This window comes from Pinus tabuliformis, chromosome 8, assembly GCF_031772625.1.
Source record: "Pinus tabuliformis cultivar Carrire ecotype Pingquan chromosome 8, CPIR1, whole genome shotgun sequence".
NCBI lineage: Eukaryota > Viridiplantae > Streptophyta > Pinopsida > Pinales > Pinaceae > Pinus > Pinus tabuliformis.
Window position 1 is genome coordinate 1,235,803,945 of NC_142294.1, and position 24,927 is coordinate 1,235,828,871.

Genomic DNA, 24,927 nt, shown 5'->3' on the forward strand with positions numbered 1-24,927 from the left:
CTAGAACTTTTAAAAATCAAAATTTAAATTTATTTTGACTGGTAAATTTCACTAAGCACTTCTTTGATGTCTAGAGGGCTTCAGAAGGGCTACAATGTGTTCAAATTTGAACACTCGTGCTAAGTAGTGCAGGAACTAGAGGCGAAGCCAATTCTTCTGCCTCCCGTGTCAAAACCAACATACATCTGTGGTTGTTGGAAGTTCTCGATAATGTTAACATTGTTTTATTGCGATGTCAGTGTGAATGCCAGGCACACCTAGGATGTGTCACTTTGAATGGGCATCAAAATATCGAGGGCACTCACACTCACATCCATGTTGTTCTGGAAATGAAAAGTTATAGCTGGAACCCTGACTTGGCTGTTGCTAGACCGGTCGTAGTAGGTGTCTAGGTTCAAATAGGGATGTCCGCTCGGAAGATTTTGCATCTGGCTCTGAAATGAAGTTTTCAGGGCATTTTATGCCTGTGGGGTGAGCCAAGTTATGACGATTCTAGAGTCCACAATCATGCCTCCTCTTCCAAGAATAGCAGGCAGAATCGAGAGACTCTGGCCTCCAATGCTTATGTCACTCAATCCCACAAAATAATAGGATGTAGATATGGAATTTGAGACTAGAGGGGTGAAAACGACAATGCTAGGAATCGAACCCTGACAGATGCTAAATGAGCCTGTTGATTTGGAGGATCCTAAATCAGGAAAGCAATATGAAAATTGGCCACCATATTTGCATTTCGTCTAGGAAGGAAAGACGGGTGCAGTCCACCCCAATCCTAAAAGCTTGGCCAACCCATTAAATATCCCTGTAGTGCAATGCTCGCATCCGAAGGCAAAGCTCTGGAAAAAACCAGAACCCAGAGTTGTTGGAGATAATAATCCCAACCATCGCCTTAAACAAATTGACAAACACCATGCTTGACTAGTCAACCACTGGACGATTGTGATTTTGTTTGTAGACGAAAGGACTAAAGTCAGAGAAGAAGTACAACCATTACCATTCCATAACACAATAGAGGAGTTCAAGGATTTAATAAATTTTGGTAAATAGATATGAGAAAACATTTAGTTCATGAGTTTTGCCCACATTCCACAACACCTACAAGTTCAGAAAATAATTTCCTATGTAAAATCGTCCATGTTGCGTATTAAATATTTTCTTTGTCATGTAACTAATGTCAAATTTGCATTTTAAGATAAATATGGATATAAAATTCATTTGTAATATTGGGGCAAGTTATAGAAGTTTACTCTGCAACCCTGGTGATGCGATTTGATTCTTAAATCGCAGTAAGTTTGTTTTGTTTTTCACTTGGAGCTGCAACATTCATTTATCACATGAATGTATTGTTGGCATTATGATGCATGTGTTGTACTTGATGGCAACCCACTTGTAGCAAAACAACTCACTTGTATATGGTAACTAGATGAATCTACAGAAGAGATATCAGATGTGACAAAATGCATGATTGTTGTGTTTACAGATGTGACAAAATGTAGGGCAGTTCAAAAGGAATCAGTTCAGAAGTAATGTACAATGGCATTGTGACACATGTGTTGTCCTTGATGGTAACTCACTCAGATGATAGTTCACAGTGCAACAAGTTAACATAAATGGATTACAGATTAGACTCCAGAGATTGAAGAAAGAGAGTAGTTTAAGAAGTATAAGTTGGTTCACCTTGTCCAAGCAGCGTATACACATGGGTTAACAGGAAAAAAGGAGTGTATACGTATACACACACTTTCATGGGAGGAAAAGCGGGACATGTTGGAAAGCCAAGTTTTTGGTCTGACGTATTTAGTCCAAGGTATTTTGGTTGAAGGTATTGATCCAAGGTAATTGGTCCTAAGTGGTTTTGGTCCAAGGGATTGAGAAAGGCCTAAAACTATATAAGGAGGAGAGGATCATTAGGCCAAGGTGTGCAAGTATTGAATACCTTTGAAGTGTTAGACAATATATGCAAGTTATGGGCTTTTGATGCTTTACTTGATCTGAACTAAGGATGCACCTATGTGTTTGATGATGGATGATCGATCAAGATCATCAGACTTGAAATGAATTATTATTGAATGATCTAATATTGGGCTAGATATGATTATGTACACCTATTTTATTCTTTAAATATCATGATCTGGGTTTGGTTGAAGTCTGGAGGTGCAGCGAAGTTATGAAGTAAGTATTTACAGATCTGCACATTGGTTCGCTTCGGTGAAAGTGTGTATACACACTGGTTTGACTCTTCCAAGTAGCATATGCAAAAGAAAAACTTGATGTTCAAGGATGACTGATCTATTAGATTAGTGTTGCTGTTTTACTATTATCTGTCAATGATGTATTCTTAGATATGAATGTAAAACTAAAAGAATAAGAAGTTTGATATTTGATACAGTGATTATATAAGTGAGAAGAAGTGATCTTTATTTTTATCTGTTTAGAACTCTGTAATACGACAATAGATCTTCAAAATGTCATTGATTGGTACAAAGGTTTTATGATTTAGTATCTTTATAGGTAGACACATGTTGGGCGAAAGGAAGTAGTGTATACAGGCATGTTTGCTTCATTAAAGGAGCATATACATTATGAGACATGCCTTTTGAGGTTACAGTTAGTTCTAGTTGTTGATGCAGTGTTCAGGGTTCATATTTGTGTACTGATTACAATGATCTCTCTGTTCCAGTTGATTGGTTGAATTTGATTAAGTTTGAAGGAATAGTTGCTTCAGTTGTGTCAGAGGTTCGGTAATTATTTGATTCAGTTTTCTTAGAGATTCACAAGTTGATTGACTGGTTCAACTGTGGTTGATTCAGAGAGTGATGATTGAGTTTCAGATGCACTTGATGGTTGTATTGCAGTTATGATTTTGAGCTTCAATGTTGCTGACGGGTCTAGTATGAAAATTGGATAAAACATGGCCTTCAAATTGTGGTGTTGTGTTCCAAGAGAATCCAATTTGAAAATTTATGAAACATGGTCCCTGGAGGAAGAGAGAAGGTCATATCCTTCTGTAGGTTGAGGCCTATGTGCTGGTAAACACATTGGCTAGTATAAGAGCTAAGGGGTTGGAACTTCCTTCCAGTAGCAGCTGGAAAACAAGTGAAGGTTGGAGCCTTCTGTAGGTGAGTGCCTACGTACTAGTAAACAGATCTGTTAGTACAAGAGCTAGGGGTTTATATCTCCCTTCCAGTAGAATCTGGAAAACAAGAGAAGGTTGTAGCCTTATACAGGTGGGTTCCTGCGTACTGGTATGAGTCTACACCAGTACAAGATTGTAAACAGATTTTCTTATTATTCAAACAAGATAGAAATGACAATAGCAGGTGGTTTTCACCCACATTGGGTTTCCACCTTAAATCTTGATGTTCATGTGTGTTCCTTATGTGTGATGGTTCATTCTATTATTATTGCACATTGTTACTATTTAATGTTTAATAAAGTACTGCTGCACTAATTAAAGATCAACATATGATGAATTAACTGAATCATAAGTTCACTAGATATACATTGGTTGCCTTAAGAACAATTGCATGCACACGCAAGTTCCCTTTACTGAAGTAACACATATAAATCTGATTATGGAAATAAAAAAGTTATTGATTTGTAAATACTAATTCAACCCCCCTCTTAGTATTATTTCCAACAATTGGTATCAGATCAGGTCATTTGGTAGAAGCTTGATCACTTGAACGAGATCCATAGAAACAATGGGAAAGAAGTTAAAGAAGAAAGCACCTGGAAAGAAGAATGCATCTCAAAGGAAATGTGACAGTGGGAGATATGATTGGGGATTATGTGGAAGCAACTCTTCATATTTAGAATCACCTCGGAATGAAGATGAACAGGAAAAATAACTATCAGGTATGAATTTGTTGTCGTTTGGTGATACATTTCTCTGTTCATTTGAAGATAATGAAAGTGATAGTGAAACAACTGAATCTGCTCTTATGCGTGAAAGAGAAAGAAATCAAATAGAGGCAGAATTTAAAATGCTCACAGATATAATTTGAGATCAAAAAGATCTAATTGATAAAAGGGAATGTTCCTAAAAAGAAGAAGTTACCAAATTAAAATATCAGTTGGAGGAAGCAAACAAGGTAAGGAAGCAGTACAAGGAAAAGGAAGATCAATTTCAAGAGATACAGGATGAAGTGACATCATTACGAAATGAAGTAAGTGAAAAGAGAACAACAATCAAGAGACTTAAAGATTATCCAATTACTATGAAAGTCTTGAAGATAAGATCTTGTCTCTAAAAGAATATCTTGAAAAATCAAATAAGCAAAATGAAGAACTACTCCAAGAATTTGAAGAACAAGAAAACTAAGTTCTCAAATTAAGACAACAAGTGGAAAAAGGAAGAAAATTTGAAGAAATCATGAAGAAGCAGTATCTTGAAAAGGAAGAGCAATATCAGGTTGAGGTAAATATCATAAAAGTAAATTAGAAGAAAATGATAAACTTTTATGATTTCAAGATAATACTAAGATTTTGGATGATATTCTTAGTAGTCAAAGGCCTCCTACAATCAAATATGGTCTTGGTTTTCATGAAGCTGTTAAAGAAGAATCTAGCTCACAAACTGAAGCAAAGAAATCTAGTGCAAAATCTGAAATGCTCAATAAGGAGATAAGAGGTCAACCCCATCAACAACCAAGGAAAGAAAGTCTTCAAAGAAAATCATTTACTCCAATCCATGGAAGTGATAATCGGTTCTTTCCTCTGATGAATAATGTTGGATGTTTTGCATTTTGTAAAAAATTCTGTTTTCCCACCCAGGTTTTCAGTTTCTCCTTATTTCTCCCATGTAGTTAAATGCCCATTCCCATAACCATACATTTAACAGACTGAAAAAATAAATATTGCTGAAAACACAAATTCTGGAAATTTTTCAGAATGCTGGAAATTGCAGAATTAAAAATCAGCAATCAAAAACAGCCATTAAAACACATTAAAACACTGATATTTTTGGTCAACTTGACCCTGGAAAAAACCCTACAACTCTTGGGGAAAACCAGTTTGAGAGCTCTTCTTTATTTCTGAAAATTTCCTTTTTTTTTACAGTGAGAATAATTCAGCAAAAAATAAGCAAGCAAATTTACAACTTATCTCCTTTCCCGTGCCTCACAGCAATCTGGAAATTATAGCAAACAGGACAACAATAAATGTTGTACGGCCTCCGTTTTGTGTGCAGAAAAATCAGCAAACTGCTCCTCGATTTTTGTGCAAAAATCTGCCTTTCACTATGTGCTGAATCAGCTGTACAAATCTACTCAACTGCTGCCTTGGAATGTGTGCCAAGCTGCTGTCTCCTTCTCCTCCCTGCTCAGAAATCTCTCTTGCTCTCTTGCTCTCCTTCTCCCAATCTTCTCATGAAAGAATGAATGACCTTTTCCTCCTTTTCCTCCTTTAATATAACTCCAAGTGACTTTTGGGTGATCCAAGTGACTTTTGGGTGATCTCTAAATCCAATGGCTGAAATAGATTTAGATCAATGGTTGAGATTAAATGCTCATTTAAATCTCATTTTCTATTTTTCAATTCACCCCACTTTAATAAAGACCCACTTAGTCATTTATTTCCAAAGTCACTTTTCCTTTCTAATTTTTCATTTACTTTATAAAAGTTACTTTAAAAATTACACTTAGTAACTTTATCTCTTAAAGTCACTTTTTAATTAGATTTAACTTTATAAAATTATAAAGTCACTTTTGGAGAAAAATTAAATTCTTTTGGACACTTTTCCCTGGCCAAAGATCAAAGCCTAAGGGAACCACCTGTCTTCCGGTACCAAATTTCAACACTCCCTCTTACCGAGGAAGGTGTTCCTAACCACACCCATCTTGTCTCTGAAGTAGACATGCTTGCCCCCTGGTAAGGCTTTGGTAAGGATATCTGCAACCTGCTCATAAGTGGAAATATACTCAAGCTTCACAGCTCCCTTCTGAACATAGTCTTTAATGAAATGATATCTGATCTCGATATGCTTTGACCTGTCATAAAATACTGGATTCTCCGTGAGTTTAATGCAACTCTGATTATCACAGTAAATCACTGAAGGTCTCAACGGCTGACCAAATAAGCCAAACAACATCTTGCGAAGCCAGAAAGCCTCATAACTAGCTAGACTGGCTGCCATATACTCTGCTTCCGCTGAACTCAGTGCTACTGACTGCTGCTTCCGGCTGAACCATGACACTACTGCTGAACCCAACCCAAAACAGCACCCTGAAGTGCTCTTCCTATCAGAAGCACAACCTGCCCAGTCAGAATCAGTGTATCCTGCCAATCTCACTCCATCTCCCTGCCTGTAGTCCAGACCATAATCCACTGTCCCCTGCAAGTATCGCAAAATGTGTTTTGCAGCCACCCAGTGAACCTTCCTAGGCTCACACATAAACTGACTCAGCGTGTTGATTGCAAAACAGATATCTGGTCTAGTGTTGACCAAATACATCAAGGAACCAATCAGCTGCCTGTACAATGTGGGATCCACCAACTCGGAATCCGAAGCATGAAGCTTCTTCCAGTTGGTGATCATCGGTGTCGACATGGGCCTACAATCCTCCATGTGGAATCTGCTAAGGATGTCCAAAATATACTTCCCCTGCCCCAGGAAGAAATGCCCCTCCTCCTGCCACACCTCCAAACCCAAAAAGTAATGCATCAAGCAAATGTCCTTCATCTCAAACTCCGCCACAAGATCTCTCTTGCAGTGCTCTATGAGTCTCTCTGCACCTGTAATGATCACGTCATCCACATACAACACCAGAATGAGAGGCTCCTCACCAATCACAATAAAATAAAGGTTCGGATCTGCCTCACTCTTTGTGAAACCCATCCCCTACAAGTATGCATCTATCCTGGAGTACCAAGCTCTGGGAGCTTGCTTCAGGCCATAAAGGGCCTTCTTCAATCTGCACACATGGGACTCCTTCCCATGCACCTCAAAGCCCTGTGGCTGCTCAATGTACACCTCCTCCTATATGAAGCCATTGAGAAATGCAGTCTTCACATCCATCTGGTGGATCTTCCAACCCATCTCTGTTGCTATCGATATAATGGAGCGGATCGAAGTATATCGAGCCACGAGAGCGAAGGTCTCCTCATAATCAACTCCCTCTACCTGGGAGAACCCTCTAGCCACAAACCTCGCTTTGAATTTCTCAATGCTGCCATCTGCAGCATCATTTACCTTGTAAAACCATCTGGAAGTAACCACGGATTTTCCCTCAGGCCTCGGCACCACCTCCCAAACATCATTCTTCATGATAGAAGAATACTCCTCCTGCGTGGCCTCTCTCCAGACCTGCTGGCTAGCTGCCTCCTCATAGCTAGAAGGCTCAGAGTCAAGGATGCTGGTAACCATCGCCATATAACTACAAAACCTCTCAGGTGGTCTACTCTCTCTGACCGGCCTCTTCGGCTCAGCAACAGATGTGGCATCTCTCAAGGTGTCCTGAAGCCACTTGGGCTTCCTCTTCCCTGAGCGCACTTCTCCCACCGGAGAATGAAACTCCTCCTCCTCATCATCATCAGTAGCCTGAACTCCTGACTGTCTGTCTGCTGTCCTCCTGCCTGCACCTGAACCTGTAGAAGCTGAGTTACCGTGTGAACTGTCCATCAGTGGACTCCCTAGTGAACTGCTCTGCATGCTGCCCGGAGCACCACCCCTCTGGCTCGGCGAGCCACTGCTCACTGACGGACCTGACATTCTCATAGATGTACCTCCAGATCCTCCTGATCCCTGCCCACTGGATCCCTGCGACTGACTCAAGTGCTGCGGAGGGTCTGGCTGATCCAGATACTCTAACTCCCGTGACCTCCTAAAGGCCATGTCCTTCTCGAACTTCACATCCCGTCTGACAACAACTCTCCTCTGTGCAGGAATGTAAATCCGAAAGGCCTTTGAGGTCTCACTGTAGCCCACAAAGATACCCTTCTCTGCAGTGGGCTCTAGTTTGGTCCTCTTCTCCTTGTGTATATAGGAGTATGTAATGCAACCAAAGATATGAAGATGACCAAGATCAAGCTTCTTCCTAGAGAAAGCCTCCTCTGGAGTCATGTGCCCCAAGGCACGATGCAGACTCCTGTTCTGCAAGTAAACAGCTGCGTTGCAGGCCTCTGCCCACAAGAACAATGGCAACCATTGATCATGTAACATGGCTTTGGCAGCCCCTATGATGGATCTGTTCTTCCTCTCTGCAACCTCGTTCTGCTGGGGTTTGTAAGGAACAGTGAACTCCCTCCTAATGCCTGCCTCCACACAATAGTCAACAAACTCTCCAAGGGTGTACTCTCCTCCATTGTCCTACCTCAAGGACTTGATCTTTCGACCTGTTTGAGTCTCCACAAGAGCACTGAACTCCTGAAACCGCTTGAAGACCTCACTCTTGGTCTTCAAAAAATAAATCCAGGTCCTCCTGGAGTGATCATCAACGAATAACACATAGTACTCCTATCCACTCAAGGAAACATGAGACATCCGACCGCTCACATCGGAATGAATCAAATCAAGTATCCCCGTCGCTCTGCTATCACTGCTGGGAAAAGGGGATTTGGCAAACTTTCCCATCGCACAACCTCTGCAAGTATCAAAGAGATCAGTACTGAAATCTGGCACACCTGTCGTGATCTCCCGCAATGTCCTCAAGGCTCCATGATACATATGTCCCATCCTGCAGTGCCAAATCTCACACAGCTCAGAACTGCTAGCTCTGTTGTCGGTACTACTGCTCAATGCCAAAAGGGGCTGAAATGCAAACTTGTACACCTTTGCATGGCGCACACCTATCACTCTAGCTGAATCAGCTGGAGTGCCCCTGGGATAGATCAACACCTGTCCTCCCCTGAATAGTACCTCATATCCTCTGTCCTCCAAAGCTGAGACGGATATGAGGTTCTTCCTCATCCCTGGCACATAAAGAACCTCTGACACCTTCAAGGGAGGTTTGGACTCCCTCTGAAATGTCACTGTCCCCACCCCGACTGCTCTAACAACTCTATCATCACCGAGTACTACCTCGATATCAGTGCCACTCTCTGAAAGCTCTGAGAAGTACTCACGGATTCCTGTCATATGACGTGAAGCCCCACTGTCCACATACCAGATACCTGTAGATGCTCCGCTAATCGAGGGAAAAGCATGCTCCCTCTGAACCTATGTGGCAGGTGATCCTGCACTAGAGGACTCACATGTAGTGAACGCAAACTCCCGGTCAAAGAGACCAGCAAAGTCCTCAATCTCTGCTGAAGCTGCCACGTCCTGGTTCTTCCCCTTCTTCTTCTTCTTCTCCGGACACACAACTGCATAGTGTCCCATCTTTTGACAATTCCAACACTTCACCTTGGAATAGTCCTTCTGTGTGTTCCCCTGTTTACCTTTACCTTTGCCTTTGCCCCCACCACTGCTTGTGGAAGCCTGCTTCTCCCCTTTTCCTTTCTTGCCTCCTGCCACCAGTGCTACATCCTCATCCCGCTCAACTGGCTTGGCTGCCCCAAGCTGACCTTTCCTGATCTCTGTCTGAATACAATCATCCCAAAACCTCTCCCATGTGGGAAGGGTCTCACGTGCACAAACCCCATCAGCAAAGTTCAACCATGAATGGGGGAGGTCATTCACTGCAATATGCACCAACTCAGTGGATGGAATGGCCTCTCCAATCGCTGCCAACTCATCTCTCACATTAGTAATCTTTGTGAGATATCGAGCTGCACTATCATTACCCATCTTAATGTTCTTCAGCTTCTCCTTCAGGACCATCTTCCGGTTCTCATTGGTACTCTGGTAGAGATTGGACAATGCTGTCCACATCTCATGGGCATTGCTATTTCCTCTCACATGAGGAATGCAATGGTCTTTGATTCCGTCTAGAATCAGCCTCTTACCCTTATTGTTCTTCTTTTTATACTCAGCCAACTGAGTAACATCAGTGGGCACAACAACAGGGTTCTGTGCGGTATGCACCATGATATCCCAGACTTCTGCCTCCTCAAAGATACTCTGCATTCTCTCCTTCCAAACGCTGTAATTTATATGCCCATCCAGCCTATCCTCCACCCTTAATCCCAATGACATCCTGCCGTCCTAAAACTGAAAAATAGCACTGCTGTAGTAAAGATAAAACTGTCGTTTATGAAAAAATCAGCTTGCTGGAATTTTCTGAGTGAAAAATCAGCAACTGTAATTTTTCCTTTTGCTGTCCCAAACTACCCTTCAGCACTCAAGCTCCGATACCATGTAGAAATTTCTGTTTTCCCACCCTGGTTTTTAGTTTCTCCTTATTTCTCCCATGTAGTTAAATGCCCATTCCCATAACCATACATTTAACAGACTGAAAAAATAAATATTGCTGAAAACAAAAATTCTGGAAATTTTTCAAAATGCTGGAAATTGCAGAATTAAAAATCAGCAATCAAAAACAGCCATTAAAACACATTAAAACACTGATATTTTTGGTCAACTTGACCCTAAAAAAACCCCCTACAACTCTTGGGGAAAACCAGTTTGAGAGCTCTTCTTTATTTCTGAAAATTGCCTTTTTTTTTACAGTGAGAATTATTCAACAAAAAATCAGCAAGCAAATTTACAACTTATCTCATTTCCCGTGCCTCACAGCAATCTAGAAATTACAGCAAACAGGACAACAATAAATGTTGTATAGCCTTCGTTTTGTGTGCAGAAAAATCAGCAAACTGCTCCTCAATTTTTGTGCAAAAATCTGTCTTTCACTATGTGCTGAATCAGCTGTACAAATCTGCTCAGCTGCTGCCTTGGAATGTGTGCCAAGCTGCTGTCTCCTTCTCCTCCCTGCTCAGAAATCTCTCTTGCTCTCTTGCTCTCCTTCTCCCAATCTTCTCATGAAAGAATGAATGACCTTTTCCTCCTTTTCCTACTTTAATATAACTCCAAGTGACTTTTGGGTGATCTCTAAATCCAATGGCTGAAATAGATTTAGATCAATGGCTGAGATTAAATGCTCATTTAAATCTCACTTTCTATTTTTTAATTCACCCCACTTTAATAAAGACCCACTTAGTCATTTATTTCCAAAGTCACTTTTCCTTTCTAATTTTTCATTTACTTTATAAAAGTTACTTTAAAAATTAGACTTAGTAACTTTATCACTTAAAGTCACTTTTAAATTAGATTTAACTTTATAAAATTATAAAGTCACTTTTGGAGAAAAATTAAATTCTTTTGGACACTTTTCCCTGGCCAAAGATCAAAGCCTAAGGGAACCACCTATCCTCCGGTACCAAATTTCAACACATTTCATAATTTTGGACATGTTGCAGTGAGATGCAGAAGTGGAATGGTTCAAGACCATCACACAGAAATATCATCAGCTTCCAGGTACTTTAAGGGATATTGTTTTTCTTGCAATATGTTTTGTCACAAATTCATTGACTACTATAGAAAAAATATAAAACATGTAATATTTTATGCATGTAACAAGTTTGGAAATATAGCAAAGGAATGAAAGAACAAATTTTGGGCACCATAAAAAAGGGAGAAAACATCATCACACTCAAAGATATGGAAGAATAACGAAGCACAGAACTTAGAAAGATGTAGCATAGCATAGTGTACAGACATAACAGACTCAGGGGGAGCTAATAGTGTGAAACTTCAGTGTTCTAAATCTCATACGCAATTTTCATGAAGACAAGTCACGTATATATGCAAGTTTGAAGCTTCATAGTTGCATATATGTTGGTTTTATGAAGAAGTGGGAAAGACTCAGAAAAATGATTTGATATGGTTTAGACAATTATCAATTATCTTTTCTGTCTTGATGATTGATGTCTACAGTATGTGGATGTTATTTAGAACTTATTTTGGTCTTCATAAGTTGTTGATAACTTGATGTATATCTGATTCATGATGATGCCTTGATATTTATTAATGATATATGCGATGATCAGATATGACAGTGAACAGGTGGCACAGGTTGAGAGGGAGAATATGCGATGCTTCTAATAATGCATTTTTGGCATTATGTTTAGAAGTATTTGGTACCAAATGATTTTTATCAATGATGATGATGCTTATGTGGGTAAATTGTTTAAATGATACATCATGCTATGTTACAGTTATGACTTTCCCATGATGAACTCTTAGATGATACTTGTATTTCTTGGGGTTACATAGTTGTTATTCAGATCAAATTTATGGATTATTGTGGATGAATTTTTGATATGTTTCTTACATAGTGATCTTCATAAGGACAAGGAGAAGTACAAAGCTTGAGTACACAACTTCATTATTTGATGATGAGCCACTCATTTCTTTTATGCTATTGTCATCATTCTTTCAAAGAGGCATAAAGTTCATATGGTGCAGTTATGATGCAAGATTCCTATAGTTCTTGGCTCTCACATGGTTGAGGATTGTTGTTGTTTATGGTATCAAGAAAGCTTGAGAAATGACCACGAGATCATGGTTTGCTAGATACATATTGCTATCTCTTTGATGGATACACATTATGTTGGATACATGGATGATTACTTAAGTCACATATTGATAAATATTACTGGTTAGCCAAGAGAATGGTGTTATCACAGGTCTCATGAAGACATGGATATTCAGAGACATGGCTTACTTAGTCACATAATGATGATGACTTATTACTTTATGATGATAGGTTTGATAATCACATATGTTGATTATCATGGTGGATGCTTATCAGATGTGGAATGTTCCATAGTGATGATACATGGTTGATATTTTGAATGTTCTTGTGGAAAGATTATTCAGTTCTTTATGATGATGTTATGATCATAGATGATTACTATGGTGTTTTCAAATACATATGATATGATTTTGTGTTACTACTTGAAGATATGACATATTCTTAGTTGATTCATGGAAGGTTGTGATAAGGCTCTTTATACTAAGGAAACAGAGAAAGTTGATCTTGATGAGATCAAAAGGATGAGTTGATATCTATATGCGGCATACTTTGTCACAAGTTGACGATATTTAAATTGACATATATTGGGAACTGATGATGGACATATACAAGTTGTTAGTCTGGATGTTGCTGACAGATGCTTACAGTGCAGATCATATATGGTTTATGATAGGTGTTGATGACTATCATGGTCTTGTTTAGGTCTTTGGTCGTTGTTAAAAATTTCATGTATATCATTTGATGTAAAGGTCGTGTAAATGCCCATGATGTAATAATATGTCTCTGTCTATCATAGTCTTTTAATGAGTCATTTTTGGTCATATGATGTAATTTGTACCCCCACTATGCATAGGAAGGATGATGTAATAATTGTTATATTTGAGTCATGTATAAACATTTGGTATATCTACACTTGGTTGCGTAGATGAGTAAAATTTGGTATATGTCCACTTGGTTGGGAGATTGATGTATGTATGAGTGATTGGTGATAGGAAGTTCAAACTCACATAGTTGAATTATAGAGTCATGTAAGTCTTTGGAAAATATTTTTTCAGACTCTATGTGTGCTCAGGGGGAGCATGGATGGCTTAGTGCATCACAACATGTATAAAGGGGGAGTTCAATAAGGGAATTCAACATATGCCTAGGGGGAGCATGATCAATGTTTATATTCAGCTATTCAGATATGAAATTCTTCACTTTGTTCAGCCCTTTTCCTTTGATATCAAAGGGGGAGAATATCTTGGTCTGCCCTTTTCCCTTAATGTCAAAGGGGGAGAGTATATTGGTGTTGGTTGTTATCTCTAACAATTTCTACATCTTGTAGTAATAAACACCAACATGGTTTCCATCAAGTCCAAAGGGGGATATTGTTGGCATTATGATGCATGTGTTGTACTTGATGGCTACCCACTTGTAGCAGAACAACTCACTTGTATATGGAAACTAGATGAATCTACAAAAGAGATATCAGATGTGACAGAATGCATGAAAGTTGTGTTTACAGATGTAACAAAATGCTGGGTAGTTCAAAGGAATCAATTCAGAAGTAATGTATAATGGCATTATGATACAGGTGTTGTCCTTGATGGAAACTCACTCAGATGACAATTCACAGTGTAGCAAGTTAACAGAAACATATTACAGATCAGACTCCAGAGATTGAATAAAGAGAGTAGTTTAAGAAGTATACACTGGTTCACATTGTCGAAGCAGCGTATACACGTGGGTTAATAGAACAAAATGAGCGTATATGTATACACACACTTTCACAGGAGGAAAAGCGCATACATGTTGGAAAACCAAGTTTTTGGTTCGATGTATTTAGTCCAAGGTATTGATCCAAGGTAAATGGTCATAAGTGGCTTTGGTCCAAGGTATTGAGAAAGGCCTAAAACTATATAAATATGAGAAGATCATTAGGCCAAGGTGTGCAAGTATTGAATATCTTATGAAGTGTTAGATCATATATGTAGGTAATGGGCTTCTAATGCTTTACTTGATCTAAACTAAGGATGCACATATGTGGTTGATGATGGATGACGGATCGAGATCATGAGACCTGAAATGACTTATTATTGAATGATCTGATATTGGGCTAGATATGATTATGTACACCTATTTTATTCTTTAAATATCGTGATCTAGGTTTGTCTGAAGTCTGGAGGTGGAACAAATGTATGAAGTAAGTATTTATAGATCTGTACGCTGGTTCAGTTTGGTGAAAGTGCGTATACATGCTAGTTCGACTCTTCCAAGTAGTGTATGCAAAGTACAAGCTTGTTTTATTGTTGTCTGTCAATGAAATCTTCTTAGATCCGAAAGTAAAATTGAATGAATAAGGAGTTTTATATTTGATATAGTGATTATATAAGTGAGAAGAAGTGATCTTTATTGCCATCTGTTTAGAACTCTGTAATATGACAATAGATCTTTAGAATATCACTGATTTTTACAGAGGTCTTATGATTTAGTATCTTTAGAGGTATACACAGGTTGGGCAAAAGGAAGTAGTGTATACATGTAGGTTTTCTTAATTAAAAGAGCGTATACATTCTGAGACATGCCTTTTGAGGTTACAGTTAGTTCTAGTTGTTGATGCAACATTTGGGTTGAGATTTGTGTACTGGTTACAGTGATCTCTTTATTCCAGTTGATTGGTTGAATTTGATTATGTTTGAATGAATGGTTGATTCAGTTGTGTCAGAGGTTCAGTGATTTTTTGATTCATTTGTGTCAGAGATTCATGGGTTGGTTGATTGATTTAGCTGTGGTTGATTTGGAGAGTGATGATTGAGTTTCGGATGTACTTGATGGTTGTATTGCAGTTATGATTTTGAGCTTCAATGTTGTTGATGGGTCCAGTATGAAAATTGGATGAAATATGGCCTTCACATTGTGGTGTTGTGTTCCGGGAGTGTCTAGTCAGAAAATTTATGAAACGTGGTCCCTGGAGGAAGAGAGAAGGTTGTAGCCTTCCCTAGGCCAATGCCTACATACTGGTAAACATATTGGATAGTACAAGAGGCAGGGGGTTGGAGCTCCCTTCTAGTAGCATCTGGAAAACGAGTGAAGGTTGGAGCCTTCTATAGGTCGGAGCCTACGTACTGGAAAATAGATCAGCTAGTACAAGAGCTAGAGGGTTGTGGCTCCCTTCTAGTAGAAGCTGGAAAATGAGAGAAGGTTGTATCCTTCTGCAGGTGGGTGCCTGCGTATTGATATGAGTCTGCACCAGTACAAGATTGTAAACATATTTTCTTATTATTAAAATAAGACAAGGACAACAACAACAAGTGGTTTTCACCCACATTGGGTTTCCACTTTAAATCTTGGTGTTCATGTGTGTTACTTATGTGTGATGGTTCATTCTGTTATCACTGCACATGGTTACTATTTAATGTTTAATAAAGTACTGATGCACTGATTAATTATCAACATATGATGAATTAACTAAATCATAAGTTCACTGGATATACGTTGGTTGCCTTAAGAACAATTGCATGCACATGTGAGTTCCCTTTACTAAAGTAGCATATATAAATATGATTATGGAAATAAAAAAGTTATTGATTTGTAAATACTAATTCACTCCCCTTCTCACTATTATTTCCAACATGTATTTCTTTATGTTTTAACATATAATATAAAATGTGGCTAGTTGCATTATGGCATTAATCCTTTGCAAGTAGATTGACAACAATCTCCTTTGTTTTACTCTGTTTTGTTGTGCGTAAAATTTATGTTTTAATTAAATCCCTATATGGTTGTGATATCCTCGGGCAACCTAATATTTACCTTGCTGCAACGGAAGTTGACTTTTCCTACTTCACCTACTTTGTTGCAACCTATTTTTGAGCTCCTTAACCCATGTAAATTTTTCTAACATGGTATCAAAGTAGGTTAAATATTGTTAGTATAAAAACAAGTGTTTTTACGAGAAAAATAAAATCGTTTTGAGGGCATATTGTTTTCTCCTTTGGAGCAAATTTACCAGCCGGTAGAAAGTTTTATTTACACTCAGAAATGACAACATAAAGCACAAGCTTGACTAATCCTTAGATACCTCAATTTAATGCAAAAAATATGATTATTGGTCTATAACAATGAAGGCCCTATTTTCATCTCAGGACATTTGGGATTTGGTGGAGAATGGTTTTCCAGAACCAGCAAATGCTACAGCATACAATGTCTTGTCTCAAGCAGAAAGATATTTGTTAAGGGACAAAAGGGAGAAGGATTCTAAAGCTTTGTTCTATATTTTCCAAGCAGTTCATGAAAGTATTTTCCCAAGGGTTGTAGCAGTAACAAAGTCCAAGAACACATTGGGACACCCTTTAGACAACCTACCAAGGCATGGAAAAAGTCAAGACAACAAAACTGCAAATGTTGAGAAGAGATTTTGAAACACATGAAAGAGTCTAACAATGAAGACTCATTATTTACACATGTGATTGGGTTGGTTACTCAAGCCATGTCTCATGGTGAGACACTTGAAGAAACAAGAATAGTTGAGACAATTTTGAGAATTTTGCTAGCAAGGTTTGATGCCATTGTTGTGGCCATAGAAAAGACAAAGGATCTCTCACAGTTCTCAGTGGATGAGCTTCATGCATCACTGGTTTCTCATTAACATAGACTGAATAGAGCAACAAGCTCCTCATTGGAGCATGCCTTCAAGACACAAGTTTCCTTTCATCAAGGTAGAGGTAGAGGAAGATCATATGCTAGAGGAAGAAGAAAAAGCCCACACAGAGGTGGAAGAAGCAGCCCTTCAAGCTCAAGTGGAAGGGGCAGCAATCGAAATCCAAGTCAAGGCCCAAGACAAAATCAAGCACAAGGACAGAGGTATGATAAATCTCAAGTTCAATTTCATTACTGTAATAAGTGTGGTCATTATGCAAATGAATGTAGAAAGAAGAAATATGACATTAGTAACAAACCAAGTGTAAATTTCACGAAAGAAAATCAGAACCATGATCACATGTTTTTAGCTTGTAATGTAGCACAAGAAAAACAAAGTGATATATGGTATCTAGATTCAGGGTGCAACAACCACATGTCAGGAAACATAGAAATGTTTTCCAATCTAGATGAAAGTGTGAAATTTGAAGTGACATTTGGGACTGATAGCAAAATCTCTATCATGGGAAAAGGAAGAGTTAATATCTTAACAAGGAAGGGGGAGAAGAAGTACATCTTAGATGTTTAGTTTGTCCCTGGTTTAAAGCATAACCTCATAAGCATTAGACAACTCATGCAAAAGGGCTACATTGTCTTTTTAAAAAATGATGTGTGCACAATTTTGGATAGGCCTCCAAGAAGACAACTAATTGCAAAGGTTCATATGAAAAACAATATAATGTTTCCCCTAAAGATAAGATCAGTTTTGAAGGAAGAAGGTGCACAAGCACAACTATCAATGAAATCATAAGAGGATGGAAGAAAAGAGGCAGTTGTCATACAAGTGAACTATCAAGCAGAGGTCAAAGATGAAAACTCGTTATGGCATTTGATATTTGGACATCTCAACTTTGGAGGTTTGAATTTGCTGCATAGGAAAGGCATGGTGAAGGGTTTTCCACTCATAGAAAAACTGAACAATGTATGTGAAGGATGTATTTTGGGCAAGAAACATAGAGACATTTCCAGCAGGAAAGTCAATAAGGGAAAAAGCACCTTTTGAGATTGTCCACTCAGATTTATGTGGATCAATGCAAACACCATCAATTGGTGGCAGTCACTATTTATTGACCTTCATAGATGACTACATAAGGAAGACATGGGTCTATCTCCTAAAATAGAAAAGTGAAGTGTTTGAGTGCTTTTGGAAGTACAAGGCTCTTTTTGAGAAGCAAGGTGGACACTACATCAAAGTCCTTGAGACTGATAGAGGTGGAGAATACATCTCAAATGACTTCCTTCGATTTTGAAGGGAGCATGGAATTCACAAGCAAGTTAGAAAAAGATATACACCTTAACAAAATGGTGTGGCAGAAACAAAGAATAGGAACATTATGGAAATGGCAAGGAGTATGTTAAAAGAAAAACATTTGAAAAATGATTATTGGGCTGAAGCTGTCACATGTGCAACATATATCTTGAATAGGTGTCCAACTAAAAGCATCCAAAATATAGTTCTTGAAGAGGCATGGAGTGGAAGAAAGTATAGTGTCACTCACATGAGAGTTTTTGGTTGTGTGGCATATGCACATGTCCTAGACGAGTTTAGGAAGAAGTTGGACAACAAGGGGGGGAAATGTATATTTGTTGGATATAGTGATGAATCCTATGCATACAAACTCTACAATCCATTAACCAAGAAAGGCATAATCAAAACAGATGTGCAGTTCATAGAAAAGGAAGCATGGGATGGAAGTTTAGAGAAGAAAGTCAATGTGAAAGCCTGTATACCACATGAAGACATAGAGGAATTGACAATAGCAAGTAATTCCTCAACAGTGACTCCCTATACTCCTATTCAAGTGCAAAAAATAAGGCAACAAGGAACACCATCAACAAATAATAGGACAACATCACGCAGTCAAGCAAGTGCTTCTCCAAGCACGCTACAAAGCGCAACACCAAGTGACATGTCAAGCCCATCTTCAAGAAGCACAAGAAGACCAAATTCATAAGTTTAAATGAAATTTATGAGCAAGATGAGGTTGATAGTAGTTCTGGTTTGAATTCATTATTTATTTTGTTTTGTCATGTAGATGACCCAATCCATTTTGAAGATGCAGTTAAAGAAAAAAAATGAGTTGCAGTAGTGGAGGAAGAAATAGAAGCAATAGAAAGGAATGGCACATGGGAATTAGTGGACTTGCCACAAGGAAAACAAGTCATTAGAGTGAAGTGGGTCTATAAGACCAAGAGCAACGCTGAGGAAAATATTGAAAGGCGCAAAGCAAGGCTAGTTGTCAAAGGATATAGGCAGTAGCATGGAAGAGATTATGTGGAGACGTTTGCGCCAATCGTGAGGATGGAGACATTGCGTACAGCTGTGGTGATTACCATGCAACATAAATGGAAAGTGTATCAAATGGACGTAAAATCAACATTGTTAAATGGAGTGCTGAAAGAGGAAGTGTATGTTATGCAATCGTCTGGTTATGAGGTAGAAGGCAAAGAAGACAATGTGTATCGGATGAGGAAAGCTCTTTATGGGCTGAGGCAAGCACCGTGTGCATGGTACAATAGGATAGATGCTTACTTGTTGGTCAATGGTTTTGACAAATGTGACGATGAACCCACTATATCAAAGAGAGCGATGGTAATATTCTTATTGTCATATTATATGTAGTTGATTTGATTTTTATAGGCAATGATGATTTCCCCATTGCTGATTTCAAACAAGTCATGAAGAATGAATTTGAAATGACTGACTTGGGGTTGCTAAGATGTTTTTTGGGAATAGAAGTGAAGAAAAAAGAAAATGAATTTTTTATTTCTCAAGCAAAGTATGTGGCATACATTTTGGAGAGGTTAAATATGTAGAATAACAAGCTCGCACCAACTTCAACTATCATGGGGTTGAATTTGAGAAAATAAGATTGCAGTAACAATGTCAATCCAAAATTATACAAAAGCATGATACGCAGCTTGATGTATTTGACCGCCACTAGGCCGAATATAATATATGCAGTGAGTTTGGTGTCGAGGTTCATGGAGACACCCAAGCAGACACATTGGCAAGCAACGAAAATAATTTTAAGGTATGTCAATGGGACAAAACAATATGGCATTTTGTACATCGCAATGGAACATTTAAGGTTGGTTGGTTACACCGACAATTATTGGGCAAGAAGTGTCAATGACAGAAAGAGCACGTCAGGATACGTTTTTCATTTGGGTTATGGAGCCATTTCATGGGCCTCCAAGGAGCAACCAATAGTGTCACTGTCAACAACATCAGATGAATATGTGATTGCAATAGTAACAGCGTGTCAGGCAGTTTGGATGAGAAGGATGTTGAGGGATCTTCACCATGACCAAGAGGGAACAACAACTATTTTCTGTGACAACACATCTACACTTGCATTGTCAAAGAATTCAGTTTTTCACAAGAGGACCAAGCATATTGATGCTAAATATCATTTTATCATAGAGTTGATTAACAATGATGAAATTGTGTTGCAGCACTTCAGGTCACAGGAACAATTTGTTGATAGTTTCACAAAGCCATTGGCACATGAAAGTTTCATTTATCTTAGAGACAGTTTGGGAGTTGTCAATGGCGACAGTTGCGATTAGGAGGGCATGTCGGAAATAATAATCCCAACCACCGCCTTAAACAAACTGACCAAAACCATGCTAGCCGAGTCAACCACTCCATGGTTGTGATTTTGTTTGCAGGCAAAAGCGCTGAAGTCAGAGCAGAAGTACAACCCTTACCATTTTGCAGCGCACTAGAGGACTTCAGGAATTTAAAAATTTTTAGTAAATAGATATGGGCAAACATTTGCTCCGTGAGTGTTGCCCACTCTCCACAACACCTGCTTGTTCAAAAAATCATTTCCTATGTAAAATCGCCCATGTTGCATATTAAATATTTTCTCTTTCATGTAATTAATGCCAAATTTGTATGTTAAGATAAATATGGATATAAAAGTCATTTATGATGTTGGGGCAAGTTACAAAGCGAGAGTCTTTGAGGTAGTGAGAAGAAAACCATAGAGGAAATATTGGTGGGCGTGTGAAAATCAGTTTTACGAAGTTTTACAAAAATTTACTCTGCAACCTGAGTGATGCATAAATCACAGTAAGTTTGTTGTGTTTTTCACTTGGAGTTGCAGCCTCCATTTATCATTCGAATGTATTTCTTTATGTTTTAACATATAATATAAAGTGTGGCTAGTTGCGTTATGGCATTAATCCTTCACAAGTAGATTTACGACAACTTCCTTTGTTTTACTTTGTTTTGTTGTGCGTAAAATTTATGTTTTAATTAAGTCCTGTGTGGTTGCGATATCCTCGCTACAACCTAAGATTTACCTTACCACAACTGAAGTTGACTTTGACTACTTTGTCCCAACCTATTTCTTAGCTCCTTAACCCACATAAATTTTTATAACAAGAGTGAAGGTCTCCTCGCTGAAATCTTCCTAGCTTCTTGATCCATCCTCGTAGTCCACTTCATAAACGCAGCCCCTAGCACTACAGGGGTCCCGATTGCCTTCTGAAGTGCTCAATTCAGTACAGGTCGCTGAATCATAGGGTAAGTGTTTGTAAGAAGATGACTGTTGGGGATCGAATAAGGTATCTACCTGTGAATAAAAATCTGAATAAGGGTTGCATTGTATCCATGTCACATCGTTGCCTGTGTCAGTTATCAACAACAAATTCTTTGGTGGTGTGCCAAACCCTGCTGTTACAATATAGTTTCCTGTACCGACTTTGCTTCCAAGTTGAAGAGGAACATTGCTCATTGGAGAATAAGCTTGTTGTTTCTGGACCTTATTGTATTCAAACGATTATTGTCTCATTCAAGAGTCTAAGAGACCAAGTCTATCCATGAGCTCGAGTTAATGGCCTGAGAAGTGAGTAGGCCCCATGAATATTATCTAGTATTATCTTCACTTCTAGCTTTACCGCTTCCTGACCTACACAAATTATTATTATTATTATTATTATTTTGATAGAGCACATGAATATTGCAATCATAAAGCATTCTGAGTTCTGGTTTGTATTAGCGTAGCGTTCAAAACTCATGATACCAAACATGAAATAGTTCAAGTAGTCACGTGATGCAGTTCTTATTAATATAAACCAAACATAAAAACCTTCACATGCAAGTAACTGGGTAGTCAAATATGTATTGACATAGCGTTCAACCCGTAGTAAATATATGGAAATGATACCAGGTGACTCGACAGCTTAGCCAAAATGCTAGGATCACTAAAGAAAAAGAGAAGTGGTGTCTAAGAACATCCTTGTTAAGTTTTATTAGTCAGAACCATGGGTTTTCATTATTGACTCAAGTTTACACAAACCACTGTATTGAAGAAGTATTTACTCTCTATAACCCGCAAAGAAGAAGTATTTACTCTTTATAACCTGCAAAAGAAACTGAGCACATGGAAAATTCCTGTGAATTTCTTCCTTTGAAGCTTTAAACTGAGATGGTATGGTAATTCTGGTGGTGGTTTGGGGTTGTTGAACTGCCCATAAGCCTGCATTGAAGCAGAACAACGGCCACACTTAAACATATCATTAGAAAATGTGTTATTTAGATATCTATTGAGATGGACTGAATAGATAGGAAAGGAAGTTGGGATGACAAGTTGGGATGAGATTAGTGTCAGAGAATCTAATCCTAATCACTAGTTTGGTGTCAAAAACTGCGCTCCATGTGTCCTAGTATAGTTTCAATTATGTTCATTTTAGTCGAATTTAACTCTAGTCACTTATTACTGACGTTTCCAATGTAATCTTATTTAAGTGATTTGTAATACTGAGAAGAGCAAGTCCTCTGCTCCATCATTTCATTCCCTTCAATTTTTATCATACTATTGGAGCTTAGACTGCGTAAGACTCTTTGACAGAGTAGCAAAGATGAGAGCAGTGTGCATAGGACTCGTTCAGTGAGCAACAATTTGAGCCAAGAGAGAAGTAAAGAGAATAGGCGAGTCGGCATAAGACTTTTTGACAGAGCATTGTAAGAGAAGCAGAGAGAGAACGTAAGACTCTTTGAGAGAGCAGGAAGTTTGAAGAAGCCTCCGAAGAAACGGTGAAAAAAATAAAAAGCCAGCTACAGCTAAGCCAGCTAATGCGAAGGTGAAACTGATTAAAAAAGGTTCAATTCAAAGTCATTTTTTTCTTTAAAAAAAAAAAAAAAAAACAAAACAAAACAAAACAAAAAAAATTGACGTATCAACGCACATACATCATTGAGAACAACCTATTAAAGCACCCTACATCATTGAAGACAGCGTATTAATGCAACCCAGAGGTCTTGGAGAATGGTTTAGCGTTACTAACGTAGATGAGAAAGAAAACAATCAGTGTTAGTTCAATTACTCACGCTTCCGCACTAACGCAGGCTCTATTCAACACACATAGCATTTAGGTAGCAAAATTTCGTAATGTCCAGTTCCTTCGTAAACGACGGCAGCAGTAAGGTACGGTGAAGCCCGTTGGTTGCATGAAGCACATCGAAATGTGCATATCGCCGAAGGTTAAAGGTTTGAGCGAAATATTTCACGTTGTATTGTATAAAATGCACACTTGTATTTTAAATGAGAAGTGCATAGTATTATTTTCAAAAAAGACTTATGTAATTTGAAAAGTGCCCATGTAATATTTCATTCCATTAATTTTTATGAGATGTGATTGTTATGAGATTCGATATATATATATATATATTCAAAAAGGACTTATCTAATCTGAAAAGTGACTATGTAATATTTCATTTGTCTAATATTTCATTCCATTAATTTTTATGAGATTTGAGACATGTAATTTAAAAAAAAAAAAATTCAATAGTATTATTTCAAGAATGCTCATGTATTATTTGAAAAGACGGCTCGGTTCATATTTTTTTTAAGAGCTTTATTCATAGGTTTTTTTAGAAGTACTAATAGATATTTAAATGGGTTGTAAAAAGATTTTAAAAAAGGTTTTGTGATTTTTTTTTAAGAATGTATTGCATTTGTAAGTAATTTGTAGATTTATTTTTTCTGAAGTTGTGTAGCAAAGATGTCTATCGTTATGTTAGAAGTTTGATTTCTTTGTTGAGTCGTATTCTGTCAGCACCCAAATGGGAAAATCCAAGAGGCTAAGAAGGTGAAAACAACAACATGAGATGTTTGCTATCTTTTTAGATCTGGAAGTGAAGACGAAAAATAATGCCTTTGCATTGACATGCATAAAATAATATGTTCATAACAATATTCTTCCCTTGATTTCAAAAGCCAAGACAACCAAGGAGGCCTTGAATACCCTTGAAAAGAGTTTTGGTGTAAGGGAGAGTATTGAAGTTAAAGGTGAAAGTCGATTTATAACAACAAATCTACAGTGAGATGAAAAGTTGTTGAATCCCACTATGCCCAGCCACATGTGGATGATGTTTGTGAAGAAGTTGTAGAAGTAGCAAAGAAGGATCGCATGGATGGTTGTGAACCCTACTGTGCACAGTCACAAGTGGACAAAAACTTGGTGATTCCAGCAACAGAGCTTGTTGATGACAATATGATGATTCCAACAACAAAGCTTGCTCATGAAAATTTGGTAAATCCAGCAACAGAGCTTGCTGATGAAAGTTTGGTGAATCCAACAACAGATATTGTTGAGGACAATGAAGTTGCCAATGGGGCAAGTATATGCTAAGGTGAATCTAGTAATTAATATTTCCGATGTAAATTTTGATGAATAATTGTTGGCTAATGATGAATGGGTGCAAGTGTTGCAACAAAAACATCATATTGACATGATGCTATTTGGTGAATGTTAGGCCCCTAGTGTAACCCCTTATTGTTATTAGTACAACCCACTTATTATATTGATGTACCCATGT

At 38.1% G+C, this 24,927-nt stretch overlaps 1 pseudogene; it reads right to left on the reverse strand.

The window, feature by feature from the left end:
* Positions 1–119: 119 nt before the first annotated feature.
* The window catches only part of LOC149239868 (aspartyl protease family protein At5g10770-like), a 28,687-nt pseudogene continuing 3,879 nt past the window's right edge, over positions 120–24,927 (reverse strand).